An 18807-nucleotide genomic window follows, 5' to 3' on the forward strand; every position below is an offset into this window, starting at 1 on the left:
TTATTATTATTATTATTATTACTATTATTAGTTATTATTATTATTATTAGTAGTAGTAGGCTAGTAGGAGTGTTCACAGGAATGATATCCCCCTGATCTCAGTGAATCTTTGAAAGGGCGCAATTTAGGTCCTATAAAGGGCTGTCCTGGAGAGAGAGAGAGAGAGAGAGAGAGAGAGAGAGAGAGAGAGAGAGAGAGAGAGAGAGAGAGAGAGAGATTGTAAGACGCAGAAAACGAGAAAATGGTGAGATGACAAAATTTGATAAGGAGAGAGAGAGAGAGAGAGAGAGAGAGAGAGAGAGAGAGAGAGAGAGAGAGAGAGAGAGAGAGAATGTAGGGGGAAGAATACATGGAAAGACAAAAAAATTACACAGTAGGAGAAAAAAGGAAGAGCACACACACACACACACACACACACACACACACACACATACGTGCGCGCACACACACGATTCTCTAACATTGACGTGCAAACTATACCAACATTAAAATCTTTCTCTTTGCGCTGTTTTTGCTTGATTCATGTATTTTTTTGTTTGTCTGTTTGATTAATTGCATGTTTGCGTATGTGATTCTTATCTGTAGAAGTAACATGCAAAAAGAAAACGGGAAAAATCTAGCATATAAATTTAAGGGGTGACTAAGTGACTTGTTATCTTGACCAACTAAAACATCTATAACAATTTGCTCGTGTCTGTCTCCTCTCTGATGTTCCTTCTTTTCTTTCCTTTTTTCCTTGTCCTTCCTTCCTCCTCCTTTCTCCCTCCTACTCTCGTACTTTCTCACGCCCTTCATCCTTCAATAAATCCTTTTTTTCCACTTTATTTTTTCAATGTGTATCGATCTTTTCTTCCTTCATTCTCTCGCTCACTCTCATTCATCCTTTCCTTCCTTTTTCTCGTTGTCTTTCTTCCTTTACTACCTCCTTTACTCTCTCTCTCTCTCTCTCTCTCTCTCTCTCTTTATTCCCTCATGTGACTATTCTGCACTCACAACAAGCCGCCAACCGTGTCTCTACATTTCAACCAATTACGGAGGAGGGAAGACAACCTCCTCCTTCTCCTCCTCCTCCTCCTCCCTGAATCATCTCCATCTCTCGTCCATTTCCACGGTTTCTGCTCTGCCTTGCTAATTAATTTCTCTCTATAGCAATTAAAATTTGAGTCATACCTTTCTACCATTATCATCATTATTATCATCACTATAATTATTTTCTTTAGGTATCAGCATTCTTTTCTAATCATTCTCATCATAGCTACTTCCGTTCTTTTCCTCACACACCAATAAGAGCAAGGCGAGGGCAGAATGGTAAGCTTATGACAGAATACAGGCAGGTGACAGGTGATATTAGGTTTACGGGAGCTGCCTCGTGTTGTTCTTTTGCCTCTTGCAGTGTAATGTATTGTAAGGTAATGTAAAAGCAAAATACAGCAGGGTTGGGGTGAAGTCAACAAAGGTCCCTTCATCCTTTTGAGACTATGGTCGGTATTATAAGACACGTTGGTTTCTCACATCAGCTATTTCTAAAAGTCAAAGAGGGGGTCAGTCGGGTTCTAGTGAGTGTTTCTTAAAGTTCATGGTACAGAGGAAGGGCCACACTACCACCAGGGTCATAAAACTACTCCTGGAAATGCCCACAACGCCTATGAAAGCTTCACACGAATAAGACATTAGAGGTTAATTAAAGCGCACCAATTAGCTAAACATGAGTAGTGTGAGGACCAACATTACACCGCCAATCACTGCTAACACGGTCCAGGTATACGTTAGACAAGCATGGGTACACCTGGCTTCCTTAATGACCCACACGTAACGTCCCCAGGTGAACCCAAGCACAGGTAACCACGACGACCCTGGGCGCGTTAATTAGTTGTACAGGTAAGTTTTTCTCACGTGGCTCAGGTAGAAAACATGATTATTTAATTGGTGTCTGACAGGTAAGTTTTGTCAGGTGAGATTGTGAGTTGGGTTTTTTTTCTACTGATTAATCTCGGTGTGTTTTGGTGGACGTGTTGCGGAAGTGTTGAAAAATGTGTTATTTGTCGGATTGGGTTCCACGTTCGGCAGGAAATGCGAATCTATACACGAGCTGATATTTTTTTACAGCAAAGGAGACAGCACAAGGGCACAAAAAAAGGAAACAACAACAAAAAAAAGCCCGCTACTCGCTTCTCCTGTAAAGAATCCGAAGAGGTGGCCGAAAGAGCAGTCAATTACGTGAGAAAAAAAAAAAGCTATTGTTTGTAGGAGTTCCCTTGATGTTAGCCAAAAAAAATATATATATGGCATGAATTGGTATTAAGATTATCTACTACTTGTTGGACTGAACGTTAATCATGGAAACCGAATGTATTTACTGGTTAACATTGAAAAAAGAGCTATTATTTGTAGGAGTTTCTTTGATAATAAAAAAAAAACTATGCACTAGTGAATATTGAAAACTATTATTTGTTGGAGTCTGATTACTGTTGAGAAAGAAAGAATATCCAGAAATTGATATTACAAAGAACTATCATTAACAGAAGTCGAAGAATGTGTTAATGTCATGTTAAGCTAGAAAAAAATAACCTGAACAAAAAATAAATGCTAGAGACACGTTATTTGTAAAGTTACTTAAATTTAATACAAGACATTAATACATTCACAGGATATAAAAAGAACACCTTATCTATGTAATGACTCGTATAAAAAATAATACATGTACTTACTGATTATTATTTTTTTTTTTACAAAGGAGACAGCTCAAGGGCACAAAAAAAGGAAACAATAATAAAAAAGCCCGCTACTCGCTGCTCCTAAAAAGAGTCCAAAGAGATGGCCGAAAGAGGGGTCAATTTCGGGATATCAAGAAAATAATGATTAATCGATGCTTGATTGTTACTAGGAAGACAAAACATTTACGGCTTATCAAGGAAGAAGTATTCATGAACCAGCTGGATGACGGTCAGAGGAAACTATATTATCTGCGCCCAGACAAATGAGAAACCTTCAGTGCATCCAGTTTTACATTTTTTTTTTTACAGCAAAGGAGACAGTGCAAGGGCGTAAAAAAAAAAAAAAAAAAAAATAAAAAAAAAAAACTGATTTTTTTTTACAGCTGAAAGTTTGTCATTTTTTTATCAAACGATTTTCTTGATTGCTCAGTTCAGTTTTGTTGTCTTTCTAATAATCTTTCATTCCTTGCTATTTTCACTGTGTTAATTTTTCCTTCCCTTCTGTCCACCTCGCCTTTCCTACCATCGTTGCCTCCCGTCCGTTACCTCCGCTGACCCGCTGCCAGTATTACCAAAGCCAGATGCACTGTCGTGGGTAAGTACTGGGCAAAAGTTATTCGTCTCTTCTCAATGATTGGAAAACATTGGAAAACCACGCAGTAACACAGTTTACTTCGCACGGGTAAGGTCAACCCAATTAACTCGTTACCCATTTCTCACAAACATGCAGGTGAGATGCGTGTGTGGTTAATATTAATGAATGAAACTAAACAGCAACCCAGGCAAGTTCGCACAGATAAGACCCAACCAATTAACCTGTTACAAATACTCACAAATATGCAGAGGCTGTACTGGCTAAAAAAAAACAAAAAAAAAAAAGCTGAACAGCGATCCAGGCAAATATAAGCTGATAAGTCCAACCCAATTACATGAATCCTACCAATAAACAAAAACATGCAAAGGAACTGTGTCTGATTAAAAAAAAAAAGGGATACTGAACAACGATCCAGGTAAATGCGTTCCAATGAGATAGACCCCAATTACTACCACAATGAGATAGACCCCAATTACTACCACAATGAGATAGACCCCAATTACTACCACAATGAGACAGACCCCAATTACTACCACAATGAGATAGACCCCAATTACTACCACAATGAGATAGACCCCAATTACTACCACAATGAGATAGACCCCAATTACTACCCCAATGAGATAGACCCCAATTACTACCACTATGAGATAGACCCCAATTACCACCACCCTACGAACTAGCCCGAAATGCAGAGGTGTGTTAGGTTGATATTATAAAAGGAACACTAAATAGCCATCCAGGTAAATGTATTCCGATGAGCTCAATCCGATCAACATCCTACCATTAAACACAAAATATGCAAGGGAGCTGTGTAGGATTATTATCACACGGGGAAACTAAGCAGAAATCCAGGTAAATGTGTTCAGGTGAGGTCCAATTAACATCCTACCCCGCAAAAAAATCCAGAAGTGTGTTGGGTTAATATTTCAAAAACTAAACAAAAATAACACCCCTGAAAAAAACGTAAAGAAATAAAAACCCAAAATAATAAACCAAAACAGTAAACAGATCCCAAAAACGTAATGAAGAGATAAAAGTAGACGTGATAAGCTAATATTACAAAGACAACTACACAGAAATCTAGTTCACCGGTATCACCATATTACCATTAAACCCAAATATGCCAAGGAGCTGCGTTCAATTATTATTACAAAAGGAAAACTAAAGGAAAATGTGTGCAGGTGAGATCCGTCCAATTAACCTCAATATTCACAGAAACGAGGGGGAGCAGCGTTGGGGTAATAGCACGCGGGTATTATTCACCTTTACCTGCGTGGCTATTAGAGAAGTGGAAGCATAAGTAACACAGGTAACGTAAGGCAGGTGGGTAAGTGTTCGAGTCGGTCTAACCAGTTATCAGTCAGCGCCAGGTATTCACAGGTAGGAAAGTGGTGCGTTAGGTCAGTGCCGAAAATAGAGGTGTGTTCTTGTACGTGAAAAAATAATGAGGGGCCAAGTAACTAGGTAAATATATATGTAAAAGGTTTGATAAGTAAATTATGTAGGTAAGGAAGGAAGGAAGGAAGGAAGGAGGGATGAAAGGACGGAAGGAAGAAAAAGGAAGGAAGGAAGGAAGGAAGGAATTAAGGAATGAAGAAGGAAGAAGGAAGGAAGGAAGGAAGGAAGGGAGGAAGTAAGTAAGGAAGGAAATAAGAAAGGAAGGAGGGAAGAAAGGAAGGAAGGAAAGAAGGAAGGAAGGAAGGAAGGAAGGAGGGAATTAAGGAATGAAGGAGAAAGAAGGAAGGAAGGAAGGGAGAAAGTAAGGAAGGAAGGAAGGAAATAAGAAAGGAAGGAAGGAAGAAAGGAAGGAAAGAAAGAAGGAACGAACAGACGAACAAACCAACCAAATTAATAAATAAAATATAAGTTCAGAAAGAAAAGATGAAGGAAAAAAAAGAAAAGGATGAAAGGAGGAATACCAAAAATCAGAGAAAAATAAAGTCAGGAAGACAGGAAAAAAAAGAAAACCGCAGCTCTACCGAATTATCTTTTGACATCAGAATAAAAAGAAGAAAAAAATCTATAAAACGTGATGTGTGAAGAACGTGTGTGTGTGTGTGTGTGTGTGTGTGTGTGTGTGTGTGTGAGATTAGGCGTCCAGACCATCGCGAAACGGAGAAAACTTAAAACGCAGGATATCTTCAGTGCTACAAAAAGACATTACTATAAAAAAAAGCCGAAAGGTTGAGTAAGCGGCGGGGCGGAGGTAACGGGCAGGAGGCAACGCTAGCAGGGAAGGCGAGGTGAAGAGATGGAAAGGAAAAAAATAACACGGTGAAAATAGCAAGGAATAAAAGGTTATGAAAAAGACAAGAAAACTGAAATGTGTAATCAAGAAAACTGCTTGATATAAAATGACAGAAAAAAATGTAAAACTAAATAAAACATCAAAAAATGAAAATACAAAAGAAAGTACAGTAGGAGAAGTTTGACAAGAGAAATAGCAAAGGTTATCGCGTAAAACTCAATAGACGGAAAGGGGAGGAGAAACTAAAGGAAGAAGCTGAAACAAGGTAGAATGTGAAAAGGTGAAAACTAACACAAGAAAGAGAAACATAAGTAAGTTTGCCAGACAATAAAAAAAAGTTATGAATATGCGAGTTTTATACAAAGACAAATGAAAGCGAAGATAAATGAACCCTAAACGAAAGCAAAGTAAAATTCCCAAAAGGTGAAAACTAACAGCGAGAAATTGGCATGAGCAACATACTCGTATATGAAAGAAAGAAAATGTATTAGAAAAAAAAAAGCTAATAACAGGTGAAGTCAGACACCAGATAAAGCTGACGAGAGAAAGAGAAAACTATATTAGAAACAAGTTTGTTACTAAAAATAGAAGAGTGAACAGAGGCGAAAAAACAAGAGAACATGCAAAACTGGACACACCGAATGATTGAAACAGACAGGCAGACTCGTCAACACAGACAGGTAGATCGATAGGTAGACTTGCAGACAGGTTAAAAGATAAATACAGGTGTAGGCTATATAAAAAAAAAAGTTAACACATGAACAGAAGAATCAAAAGAATTAAAGATAAATGAATAAATCGACAAATATATGAATGGATGAACGAGAGAGAGAGAGAGAGAGAGAGAGAGAGAGAGAGAGAGAGAGAGAGAGAGAGAGAGAGAGAGAGAGAGAGAGAGAGAGAGAGAGAGAGAGAGAGAGAGAGAGAGAATAACAAGTAAGTTTAACGGTAACAACAAAAACATACTTCAATTTACACCCAGGAGTGTGTGTGTGTGTGTGTGTGTGTGTGTGTGTGTGTGTGTGTGTGTGTGTGTGTGTGTGTGTGTGTGTGTGTGCATCGAATATGGTTCTAAACATTGTGCATGGAATAAATACAATGAGAGAGAGAGAGAGAGAGAGAGAGAGAGAGAGAGAGAGAGAGAGAGAGAGAGAGAGAGAGAGAGAGAGAGAGAGAGAGAGAGAGAGAGAGAGAGAGAGAGAGGGGAGTGACCTGCCTCAAAAACAGCGTCAGTGTGGAGTACAACGACCCAAAAACTTGCCTTCCCAACCAGTCTAGGTAATTAGTGTAATTATTGACAGGTGAAGCGGCGCGGGAGGGAAAACTTGTTAAGGCAGAAAAAGAGGAGGAGATGTGGAGGAAAAGGAGGAGGAGGAGGAGGAGGAGGAGGAGGAGGAGGAGAGGAGAGGAGAAAGATGAGAGAAGGTGGAAAAGGAGAGGAAAAATCTTTGTGTTAATGAAAAATGTACTTACAACCTACCACAATATCTATTTTTTTTTTTGAGAGAGAGAGAGAGAGAGAGAGAGAGAGAGAGAGAGAGAGAGAGAGAGAGAGAGAGAGAGAGAGAGAGAGAGAGAGAGAGAGAGAGAGAGAGAGAGAGAGAGAGAGAGAGAGAGAGAGAGAGAGAGAGAGAGAGAGAGAGAGAGATCTTTCCAGGTGTGCCAGACTCCGTGTTAATGACTCTTGTGTAACATGTTTGTACGAATTAACTGAGGAACAAATTTACTATTATAGTTATATACACGAGCTTACTGGTCATCATTATTATTATTATTATTATTATTATTATTATTATTATTATTAGAGAAGCAAAGACACTGATAACATTCGCTTTTTCTTCTACTTTCCTTTTCCTTTTTTTCTTTTTCTTTTTTCTTCTTCTTTTGCTTCCTTTCCATCTTCCTCTCCTCCCTCCTCCTCTTCTTGTTCTTGCTTTTTTTCTTCTTGTTCTTGTTCTTCTTCTTCTTCTCCTTCTTCTCCTTCATCATCTTCTCCTCCTCCTCCTCCTCCTCCTCCTAGGTTGAGAAATTTATCTGATGAACAAAGGCGTACAAAGTAAATTTATTCAGCCTATCAAAGCGAAGAATGCGAGGCGATCTAATAGAAGTGTTTAAAATGTTTAAAGGATACAGTGATATTAATGCGGAAGATTACTTTACAATTGATCGATCAAATAGAACAAGAAGAAATCACAATTTCAAGATAAGAGGTAAAAGATTCTTCAATAGAGTCGTTAATGTTTGGAATTCTCTACCCTGTGATGTCGTTGATAGTACAACAGTTACGACCTTCATGAATAGATTAGACAAGTATTTTGAATCCAACCAGCAACTAAGATATTACTCATTGTCGTAATAACGTTAAGTTGTGTCGAATACTGGTGTCCTTGTCCGCTTTTATCGGCCGGTTAGTGGTAGCAGTAATGGTCGTTCTTTCCTCTTTCCTACATAATTTCCATGCAGTTTTTCCATGCTGCATGGTTCTTTTTCCTTTCCTGCCAGCTTTGGCTGGAGGGATGGGGGGGTGGGGAGGAGCCTTCGCCTTTGCTGTCCTTCATCTTCCACCTTTGATTAGATAGTTAGTGTTGCTTGTCACAAACAGCCTCGTAAGGACCAGCAGGTCTGCTGTTGTTTGTTCTTCCTTTGTGTTTCTTTGTATTCCTCCTCCTCTTCCTTCTCTTCTTCTTTCTCTTCATCTTCATCTTTCTTTTCCTCCTCCTCCTCCTCCTGAGTTAGGGCAGCATAATGAAGCAGTAACGCCGGGTTCTCCGACTCGAATAAGATGTGATCGGCTTAACTAGGAGCGTCGACACTTGGGACGCGATAGAATCCAATACTAACAAGTCTTATCGGTAAGAGGTCTCGGCGCGACTTAAAAGGAATTATCGCCGATGAAAGACTATTATGTTTTTGTCCGTTCAGCGAAGAAGAAAGTGAGAAGACCAAAGGCAAACAAAAATAGAAAAAATAAGTTCGCAACAGGCTTTTCCAACACACAAATATAAAACATGAGAGAATAGGTTCCACAGGTATAGTCAAGTTAGGTCAGATTTGGTCCTCCCCTTTTAAAATCTTAGAAATAATACGAAATCTCAGAAACTAAAAAAAAAGGTCAGTAAGGTGTCTTGGTCCTCCTCTCTTGAAGGCCTAGAAATAAGAAATCTCAGACATGAAAAAAAAGGTCAGTAAGGTGCCTTGGTCCTCCCCTCTTGAAGGAATAGAAATAACAAGGAATCTCAAAAACGAAATAAAAAAGGTCAATAAGGTGTCTTGGTCCTCTTCTCTTGATAGCCTAGAAATAATAAGGAAACTCAGAAACGAAAAAAAAGGTCAATAAGGTGTCTTGGTCCTACCCTCTTGAAGGCCTAGAAATAAGAAATCTCAAAAACGAAAAAAAAAGGTCAATAAGGTGTCTTGTTCCTCCCCTTGAAGGCCTAGAAATAATAAGGAAACTCAAAAACAAAAAAAAAGGTCAATAAGGTGTCTTGTTCCTCCCCTTGAAGGCCTAGAAATAATAAGGAAACTCAAAAACAAAAAAAAAGGTCAGTAAGGTGTCTTGTTCCTCCCCTTGAAGGCCTAGAAATAATAAGGAAACTCAAAAACAAAAAACAAAAAAGGTCAATAAGGTGTCTTGTTCCTCCCCTTGAAGGCCTAGAAATAATAAGGAAACTCAAAAACAAAAAAAAAGGTCAGTAAGGTGTCTTGTTCCTCCCCTTGAAGGCCTAGAAATAATAAGGAAACTCAAAAACAAAAAACAAAAAAGGTCAATAAGGTGTCTTGTTCCTCCCCTTGAAGGCCTAGAAATAATAAGAAATCTCAAGAACGAAAAAAAAAAGGTCAGTAAGGTGTCTTGGTCCTCCTCTTGAAGGCCTAGAAATAATAAGAAATCTCAAAAACGAAAAAAAGGTCAGTAAGGTGTCTTGTTCCTCCCCTTGAAGGCCTAGAAATAATGAAACTCAAAAACGAAAAAAAAGGTCAGTAAGGTGTCTTGGTCCTCCTCTTGAAGGCCTAGAAATAATAAGGAAACTCAAAAACGAAAAAAAAGGTCAGTAAGGTGTCTTGGTCCTCCTCTTGAAGGCCTAGAAATAATAAGGAAACTCAAAAACGAAAAAAAAGGTCAGTAAGGTGTCTTGGTCCTCCTCTTGAAGGCCTAGAAATAATAAGGAAACTCAAAAACGAAAAAAAAGGTCAATAAGGTGTCTTGTTCCTCCCCTTGAAGGCCTAGAAATAATAATTAAACTCAAAAACTAAAAAAAAGGTCAGTAAGGTGTCTTGTTCCTCCCCTTGAAGGCCTAGAAATAATAAGGAAACTCAAAAACGAAAAAAAAGGTCAGTAAGGTGTCTTGTTCCTCCCCTTGAAGGCCTAGAAATAATAATTAAACTCAAAAACGAAAAAAAAGGTCAGTAAGGTGTCTTGGTCCTCCCCTTGAAGGCCTAGAAATAATAATTAAACTCAAAAACGAAAAAAAGGTCAGTAAGGTGTCTTGTTCCTCCTCTTGAAGGCCTAGAAATAATAAGGAAACTCAAAAACGAAAAAAGGTCAATAAGGTGTCTTGGTACTCCCCTCTTGAAGGCCTAGAAATAATAAGAAATCTCAAAAACGAAAAAAAGGTCAGTAAGGTGTCTTGGTCCTCCCCTTGAAGGCCTAGAAATAATAATTAAACTCAAAAACGAAAAAAAAGGTCAGTAAGGTGTCTTGTTCCTCCCCTTGAAGGCCTAGAAATAATGAAACTCAAAAACGAAAAAAAAGGTCAGTAAGGTGTCTTGGTCCTCCTCTTGAAGGCCTAGAAATAATAAGGAAACTCAAAAACGAAAAAAAAGGTCAATAAGGTGTCTTGGTCCTACCCTCTTGAAAGCCTTGAAATAAGAAATCTCAAAAACGAAAAAAAAAGGTCAATAACGTGTCTTGGTCCTCTCCTCTTGAAGGCCAAGAAAAATTATAAAAAAAACTCAGAAACTAAAAAAAAGGTCAGTAAGGTGTCTTGATCCTCCTCTCTTGAAGGTTTAGAAATAATACGAAATCTCAGAAACTAAAAAAAAAAACGTCAGTAAGGTGTCTTGGTACTCCCCTCTTGAAAGACTTGAAATTTTATGCATCGGTAAAATCAAAGAAGACAAGAACAAGAGCAAGAAAAAGATGAAGAAAAAAGAACCAGAAGAGGAGGAAGGAGAGGGGGATGGAGAGGAAGCAACTGAACAAGAAGAAGAAAAAGAAGAGAAAAAGAAACAAGAAAAGGATAGCAGAAGAAAAAGCGTAGAAAATATAGGCCAAAAAGGTGTCTTCATGCCTCGAAATCATAAGAAGGAATCCCGAAAAAGACAAAGGAAAAGAAAGAAGGAGGCAGACGAAAAAAGGTTGTTCATGAGTTTATCAGAGGAAGAGATGAAAGAATGAAGATACTGTTGAACTCTTGCATAAGGATAAAGGATAAACTAAAGTATACATGCACAATAAGAATGATAAGAAGCATACGAAGCAGCAAACTCGGAGACAAAAAAAAAGGTTACTCTAGAGATTACAAGAGAAAGAAAGGAAAAATTGAAGATACTGATTAACTCTTGCATTAGAAAAAAAAGTATATATAAACAACACGAGTAAACAAGTAGGAAAGAATAAGTAAGTAGTAAATGAGTAAAAGAGTAAGTAAGAAAAGTTATAAAAAAAGTAAATAAATAAGAAAATAAGTAGGTAGGAAGTAAGTAAAAAAATAATAAGTAAATAAATAGAAGTAAATAAGTAAAATAAATAAGTTCCAACACAAATTTAATAGGATAATACAGGGCTTGGATCACTACCTGGCTATTGAAGGAGGAGGAGGAGGAGGAGGAGGAGGAGGAGGAGGAGGAGGAGGAGGAAGAGGAAGAGAAGAGGAAGGAAGAAGAAGAGGTATGCTGATCTAGTCTGTTGATACCAAGGAACAAGTGTGTGTGTGTGTGTGTGTGTGTGTGTGTGTGTGTGTGTGTGAGAGAGAGAGAGAGAGAGAGAGAGAGAGAGAGAGAGAGAGAGAGAGAGAGAGAGAGAGAGAGAGAGACAACACCTGCATGAAAGAAATGAGATATAATAAGTGATAATAATAAAAATGAAGAAGAAAAAGAACAGAAGAGGAATAACAACAACAATAACAACAACAACAAGACCAAGGAGAAGAAGAACACCAAGAAGAAGAAAAAGAAGTAGAAGCAGAAGAAAATGAAGGAGACAAACATATTGATAGCAGAATTCAATAAACAATAATAACAACTAATAATAATAATGATAAAAATAACGACAATGTTCAACCAGGAAAATATTGCACATTATTAAACAACAAAATAAGGCAATACAGATGCAGAGGAGGAGGAGGAGGAGGAGGAGGAGGAGGAGGAGATCATTGTGGTCAACCGATGATCATTCTCTTCCCTCTCCACTCTCTCTCTCTCTCTCTCTCTCTCTCTCTCTCTCTCTCTCATGCCCTCTTACATCCTCCTCGTCCTCCTCCTCCTCCTCCTATTGCGCATCTTCTCTCCTTCCCTCCTCCTCACGCTCCCTACTCTTCTTCTCTCCCTTCCTAACTCTCTCTCCCTCCTAAGACAAACACTTCTCTCTCTCTCTCTCTCTCTCTCTCTCTCTCTCTCTCTCTCTCTCTCACGAATTAGAGAAAGGTAACTAGGGAGGTGAAAAAAAAGGGAGGAGGAAGAGAAGAAGAGGAGGAGGAGGAGGAGGAGGAGGATGGTGATAATAATGATACTAATGATAACGACAAGAAGAAGAAGAAGAAGAAGAAGAAGAAGAAGAAGAAGAAGAAGAAGAAGAGAAAGAGGAAGATGAAATAGAGAAAGAAGTAGAAGATAAAAGAAAAGAAGAAACAAACAAAAAAGAAAACGAGGAAGAAAACGACGGACAAAAAAGAAAAACGAAAAAATAAAGTCAATTAATACGAAACGAAAAAAAAAAAACGAAATACATTATACGTCAAACCGCAAGGATGACGACACACACACACACACACACACACACACACACACACACACACACACACACCTGCACAGCCCGGAAATAGAAATCTCAGGTGAAGGAATAGAAAGTTCAAAACCAAAGACGTGAAAGTGGATGAAGACCTAAGAGGAGGAGGAGGAGGAGGAGGAAGAGGAGGAGGAGGGAGGAAAAAAAAGGTCAGTGAGATAGAAACAGAATAAGTAAAGGCGAATATTACTATTGCAGAGAGAGAGAGAGAGAGAGAGAGAGAGAGAGAGAGAGAGAGAGAGAGGAGGAGTGGGAGGAGGAGGAGGAGGTGTTGGCTATTGGGGGAAGAGAGGAGGAGGAGGAGGAGGAGAGGAGATGCAAGGGAAGGAAGGGAGGGTGGGGAGAAGGAGAAAGAGTGGGGGGAAGAGGAGGGGATGACGAGGGAGGAGGAGGAGGAGGAGGAGGAGGAGGAGGGGCGTCCTTGCTGAGGTGAGTGACCGCCTAAACGACCTTCACCTGCACACCCGAGAAGGAGGAGGAGTTGGAGGAGGAGGAGGAGGAGGAGGAGGAGGATGTGGTGTTGGTGGTTGAGGTTGTGTTGGAGATGAAGAAACGCAGAAGTAAAAGAAGAAGAATTAGAAGAAGAAGAAAGAGAAGATGAAGAAGAACAAGAAGATGAAGATGATGAAAATGATGATGATAATGAAGATGCAGTAAAATATGATGATGGAGGAGGAAAAGAAGGAGGAGAAGGAGAAGAAAGAAGAGAATCAGGAAGTAGAAGAGTAAGATGATGATGATGATGATGATAATGATGATGTGTGTGAGAGAGAGAGAGAGAGAGAGAGAGAAGAATAAAAAAACACTGAGAACAGAAAGACTTTTAAGAAGAGGAGGACGAGGATGCGTAGTAGTGGAGGTGGAGGAGGAGGAGGAGGAGGAGGAGGAGGAGGAGGCGGAAAAAACGGTGCAGAGAGAGAGAAGGTACAAGAAACGGTACACATGGTAATGCTGAGAGAGAGAGAGAGAGAGAGAGAGGGGTCATTAATTTTCCTCTATAATGTTAATATATATGCAAGAGACTGGCCTGCGTGTGTGTGTGTGTGTGTGTGTGTGTGTGTGTGTGTGTGTGTGTGTGTGTGTGTGTGTGTGTGTGTGTGTGTGTGAATCATCGATAAAATAATGAGCATGACTCGATTCCTTCTGTGCTCCTCCTCCTCCTCCTCCTCCTCCTCCTCCTCCTCCTTCTCCTCCTCCTCCTCTTAACTTTCTTCCTCTTCTCTTGTGTGTATCTGCATGTGTCTATCTTTCATGCTTCCTCTATAACTACACTTCATCTTTTTCCTTCTCCTCCTCCTCCTCCTCCTCCTCCTCCTCCTCCTCCTCCTCCTCCTCCTCCTCCACTGCACTCTCTCTAGCCTTCAAATAACGGTGCTCTCTTGCCCAGCACGGACCTCCTCCTCCTCCTCCTCCTCCACCTCCTCCTCCTCCTCCTCCTATTTCTTCTTTCCCTTCTCCTCTTCTCCCCACGCCTTCTACCTGTATATAACTTAGATTGTTTTCCTTCTTCTTCTTCTTCTTCTTCTTTCCATTTTTTATCATTACTATCTTTACTGCCTCACCTTTCTTCTTCTCATGCAGGTGCACTTTCTCTCTCTCTCTCTCTCTCTGTACCTTTCTTTTGTTTGTTTTATTGAATGTATTATTGTAAGCTTTCTTTTTCCTTTTCCTTTCTCTAATTTACATCCTTCTTAAGCATATTTTTCTTCTTCTTCTTCTTCTTCTTCTTCTTCTTCTTCTTCTTCTTTTTTCTTCTTCTTCTTCTTTTTTTTTCTTCTTCTCCTTCTTCGTCTTTTTTCACTGCTCTCTATTTTTAGTTCTCATCATCTATATTATTCTAGCTCTCTTTTTTTTTTTGTTGATATCTTCTCTCAACCCCACTCCTCCTTCTCCTCCTCCTCCTCCTCCTGTCATATGTGTATTATCATGCGTGTAATTCTGTATATAATCCTTTTGGTTCTTACTTTTCCTCCTTCCCTTTGTCATCCACTTTCCTCCTCCTCCTCCTCTTCCTCCTCCTCCTCCTTCTCCTCATGGCATCTGTATAGTACCTGGCTTGTCTCATCTTGTATAATTATTCATTTTATTTTTTTCTGAATTCATCGACTTTTTCCTCTTATTCCTCGTCTTTATTACTTTTCTTCCTCCTCCTCCTGCTCCTCCTCCTTTTCATTTCTTGTTTGTATTTGTTCATTCTTTCTGTTCTGCAAATGTTGTTTTCTTTTCTTTCTCCTTGTTTTTTTATTCCTCCCTCTTCTCCCCCTATATTTTCTTCTCCCCCTTCTCCACTTCTTCCTCCTTCATATGATCCTCTTCTTGCTCCTGTATTTTTTTCTTCTCCTCCTCCTGTTTCTCCTACGACATTTTTTCCTCTTACTCGTATCACATTTCCTACTCCTTTTCCTGCTTCTGCTCCTATACTTTATTTTAATCTTCATCGAGTTGTCATCGTGTTCTTCTTTACCTTCTCTTCATCTTATTCTACTTCTTCCTGCTGTTTCCTTTTATATCAAACTCTTCATCCTTCACTGCTCTCTTCCTTCTCCACCTCCTCGTCCTCCTATTCCAACGCTTCAAACTCCTCATACTTCACTGCCTCCTTCTTCCTTCTCCTTGTCTCCCAGCGCGAGGGTTTATCGGGCGTCGCAGAGTGTCTCCGCAGAGCGAGTTAACTGCACAACACACCTCGTTAGGGCCAGTTCACTGCCGTCACGTGGTACAATTACGGTCCGGAGACTACAAACGACTGGTGGTAATTGCTCGGAGAGAGAGAGAGAGAGAGAGAAAGAGAGAGAGAGAGAGAGAGAGATGGGTAGATAGATAGATAGAGAGAAGAGGGAGATGGAGGATAGATATTGATAGATAGGAAGAGAGGAGATGGATATAGATAGATAGATTGATAGATATTAGGGTTGCAAAGGGAGGGAAGGTTTCCGGGAATTCTCAGGGCCCTGGAATATTGGGAATTTTCGGGAATTTTCAATTTTTTTCGCACGTGTATCTGTATTAATAAACAAACCAATTTTGATTAATATAACCAGCAATTAAAAAGTTTAAAGCAACATTTTTTTTTTTTTTTTGTATTTCCAATGGGTTAGGTTAAGGTAAAGGAACTTTCAAACACCTGATATCCAGACACCTGTTGCATAAATTAACAAAGAAAGCCTTCACTGTGCTATGTAAAAAGTCTCATTTACTAAGGAGGAATATATGATTTTTCTGAGTCAAGACGAATGGTAACTTTTTGTAGTTTTGTTAGGTTAGGTTAAGTTAAGGTCATCTTTAAACACATGATAGCCAGCAACTTATGGTATAAGTCAACATAGAATAACCTCACACTGTTGTATAAAAAGGCTCATTAGTAAGGAAGCATTTATAAATTTTCTGAGTCAAGACCTATAGTAACTGCTTGGGGTTTTGTTATGTTGGGTTAGGCTAAGTTTAGGGTATCTTCAAACATATGATTGCCAGCAACTTATGGTGTAATTTAACAAAGAATGGCCTCACTTTTTTGTATAGAAAGTCGCATTAGTAAAGAAGCAAATATGAATTTTTTTAGTCAAGCCGTAAAGTAACTGTTTGGGGATTTGTTTGGTTAAGTTTAGGGTATCTTGAAAGGATAGTCAACTTCTTATGGTATAAATCGACAAAGTATATAATAATGTTGATTTTAAGAGGTAGCAGAGCGCGAGAGATAGTAGGCTTTGTTATGGCAAAAGAAAATTGCCGCAGCTTAGATCCAGTAAACAACAGCCAATGAGCGGCGCAGACACCGTCACTCAAGCAATGATGCCAAGCCCGCGAGTCCACCTCTGAAGAAAAATCTCCGCCAGCTCCCGTGGAACAGACTTTTTTTTATAGTAAGGGAGCATATATGAATTTTGTGAGTCAAGACCTACAGTAACTGTTTGGAATTTTGTTAGGTTAGGTTAAGTTTAAGGTACATGATTGTCAGCACCTTATGGTATAAAACAACAAAGAATGACATCACTCTGTTGAATAGAAAGTCTCATTAGTAAGGAAACATATATAAATTTTCTGAGTCAAGACCTATAGTAACTGTTTGGGGTTTTGTTAGGTTAGGTTAGGTTAGGTTAAGTTTAGGGTATCTTCAAATACATGATAGCCAGCACCTTATGGTATAAGTCAACAAATAATGACCTTACTCTGTTGAATAGAAAATCTCATTAGTAAGGAAGCATATATGAATTTTCTGAGTAAAAGACCTATAGTAATGTTTGGGGTTTTGTTAGGTTAGGTTAGGTTAAGTTTAGGGTATCTTCAAACACACAATAGCAAGCACCTTATGGTATAAATCAACAAAGAATGGCCTCGTTTTGTTTTATATATGAATTTTCTGAGTCAAGACCTATAGTAACTGTTTGGGGTTTTGTTAGATCAGGCTCGGTTAACCGTAGGGCGGCATGTGCCTCGATGTGCCTTGAACAATCCTGCCTGCGCCACCACCGGGCAAAGGGACATTCACTAACAGCCCCTTAAAACTGAAGTCTAAAGAGGCAACAATAACCTTAGCCTTAAAAAAAAATCCAAAGGCGCCATAGGAAAAACTTGTAAAATTTTTCTGAATTCTCAAAGTTACAGAAAATTCCATGGAAGGTTTCACAGTTCAAACATCCCGGGAATTTTACAACCCTAATGTAGACAGATGGAGAGAGAAAGGACGATAACTAAATTTGAATCAGAACAAATCTTTCTCCTTTTCTTACTCCTTTACCTTTCATCTAAATATTTCTTCCCTTCCTTCCCTTCTTCTTTTAGCATCATCATCACTCATTTACTCTTCCTTTTAACTATTTCCCTTCCATTATGTTAACCACGCTTCACCATTCCTTCACCAGCACCACCACTCCTTCACTTCACCATCAACATCTTCACTTTTTATCTTAACCATTTTCCTCATCATTAAGTACCTTTGCTTCTTTATCTAACATCTTCACTCCTTTACTCCAGCACCACCAATCCTTCACTTCACCATGCAGCAACATCTCCTTCACTCCTTATCTTAACCATTTTCCTCATCATTAAGTACCTTTGCTTCTTTATCTAACATCTTCACTCCTTCATCCCAGCATCACCTTTCCTTTACTCTTCATCTTTTACCCTCTATCCTAACACGTTTACCATCCATTAAGTACTACCTTCCCATCTTCATTTCTCATCAACAGCATCACCACTCCTTTACCAGCCTCACCCATCCTTCACTTTATCCTTAACTCCTTCTCTAAGCAATTTTTCCCTCCATTAAGTCTCTTCTCTTCTTCATCTTCCCTCAAGGTGGCGGCGCGGCGGGGTCTTCATGTTGTTATTCTTCACTATTGTTATTACCTGGGACGGCTTTGAGGGGACAGCTGATGGAGATTATAATGAAGCTGCAACACTCCCAAGACCCCTAACCGCCCCGTACCCTCCAGCCCTTCCCAGCACCCCCCCCTTCAACCCCCTCTCCCCGCTCGCCCCCCGCCCTCTCCTTGTGCCCCCCATAACCGCAATTTTTTTCTAACTTGTTGCAAATTATATGACAGAGATAGTCAAGCAGGTTCACAAAATGGTTTCCCGGGTGAACTTGGATAGTTGATAACGTTGATTCTCCTCATAAAGTAACAGAAATTCGTTGAGTAAAGCAAAGCAAAAAAAGAGTAAGGGGAAAGTAAATTAAAGTAAAGCTAAAGTAACAACGAAGTATAGGTAATGTAACAGGAGAGTAAAGTAAAGCTATATAGTAACAGTAGCTTCACTTGATAATGGAAAAAATATATAAAAAAAATATAAAAAGTTTACCTCCCGCTTGTTAACCTGTCCAGCATCTTCACCTGTCCCATTATTTTTTTCTGTCCCACGTTATTTCTGCATTGACTGGAAAAATAAATAATCTGTCTTTTTATCCTTCCCTCTTCCTGTGTCTTCCTATCCGGCCTCCTTCAGTATTCCTATCCTTCTTCCTTCAGTCTTCCTATCCTACCTCCTTCCTTTGACTTTTTATCCTCCCTCCTTCCTGTGTCTTCCTATCTTTCCTCCTTCAGTTTTCCTATCCTACCTCCTTCTGTCTTCTTATCAATGCAATATTATGCAATATTATGCAATATTATGCGGTGACTTCAATAACCCCTCCGTTAACTGGAATACACTTTCTGGCGACAGAGAAGGCGAGCGATTAATTAACTTTGGACAAAATTCATTTCTTAATCAAACTGTTACCATGCCGACACGCGGAAATAATATTCTT

At 39.3% G+C, this 18807-nt stretch overlaps 1 protein-coding gene across 3 annotated transcripts in view; it reads right to left on the minus strand.

Annotated features, from left to right (window-relative positions):
- The window catches only part of LOC126997984 (follistatin-like), a 238090-nt gene that overhangs the window by 123198 nt on the left and 96085 nt on the right, over window positions 1–18807 (minus strand). The window lies entirely within an intron of this gene.

This window comes from Eriocheir sinensis, chromosome 13 (genome assembly GCF_024679095.1).
Source record: "Eriocheir sinensis breed Jianghai 21 chromosome 13, ASM2467909v1, whole genome shotgun sequence".
Taxonomy (NCBI): domain Eukaryota; kingdom Metazoa; phylum Arthropoda; class Malacostraca; order Decapoda; family Varunidae; genus Eriocheir; species Eriocheir sinensis.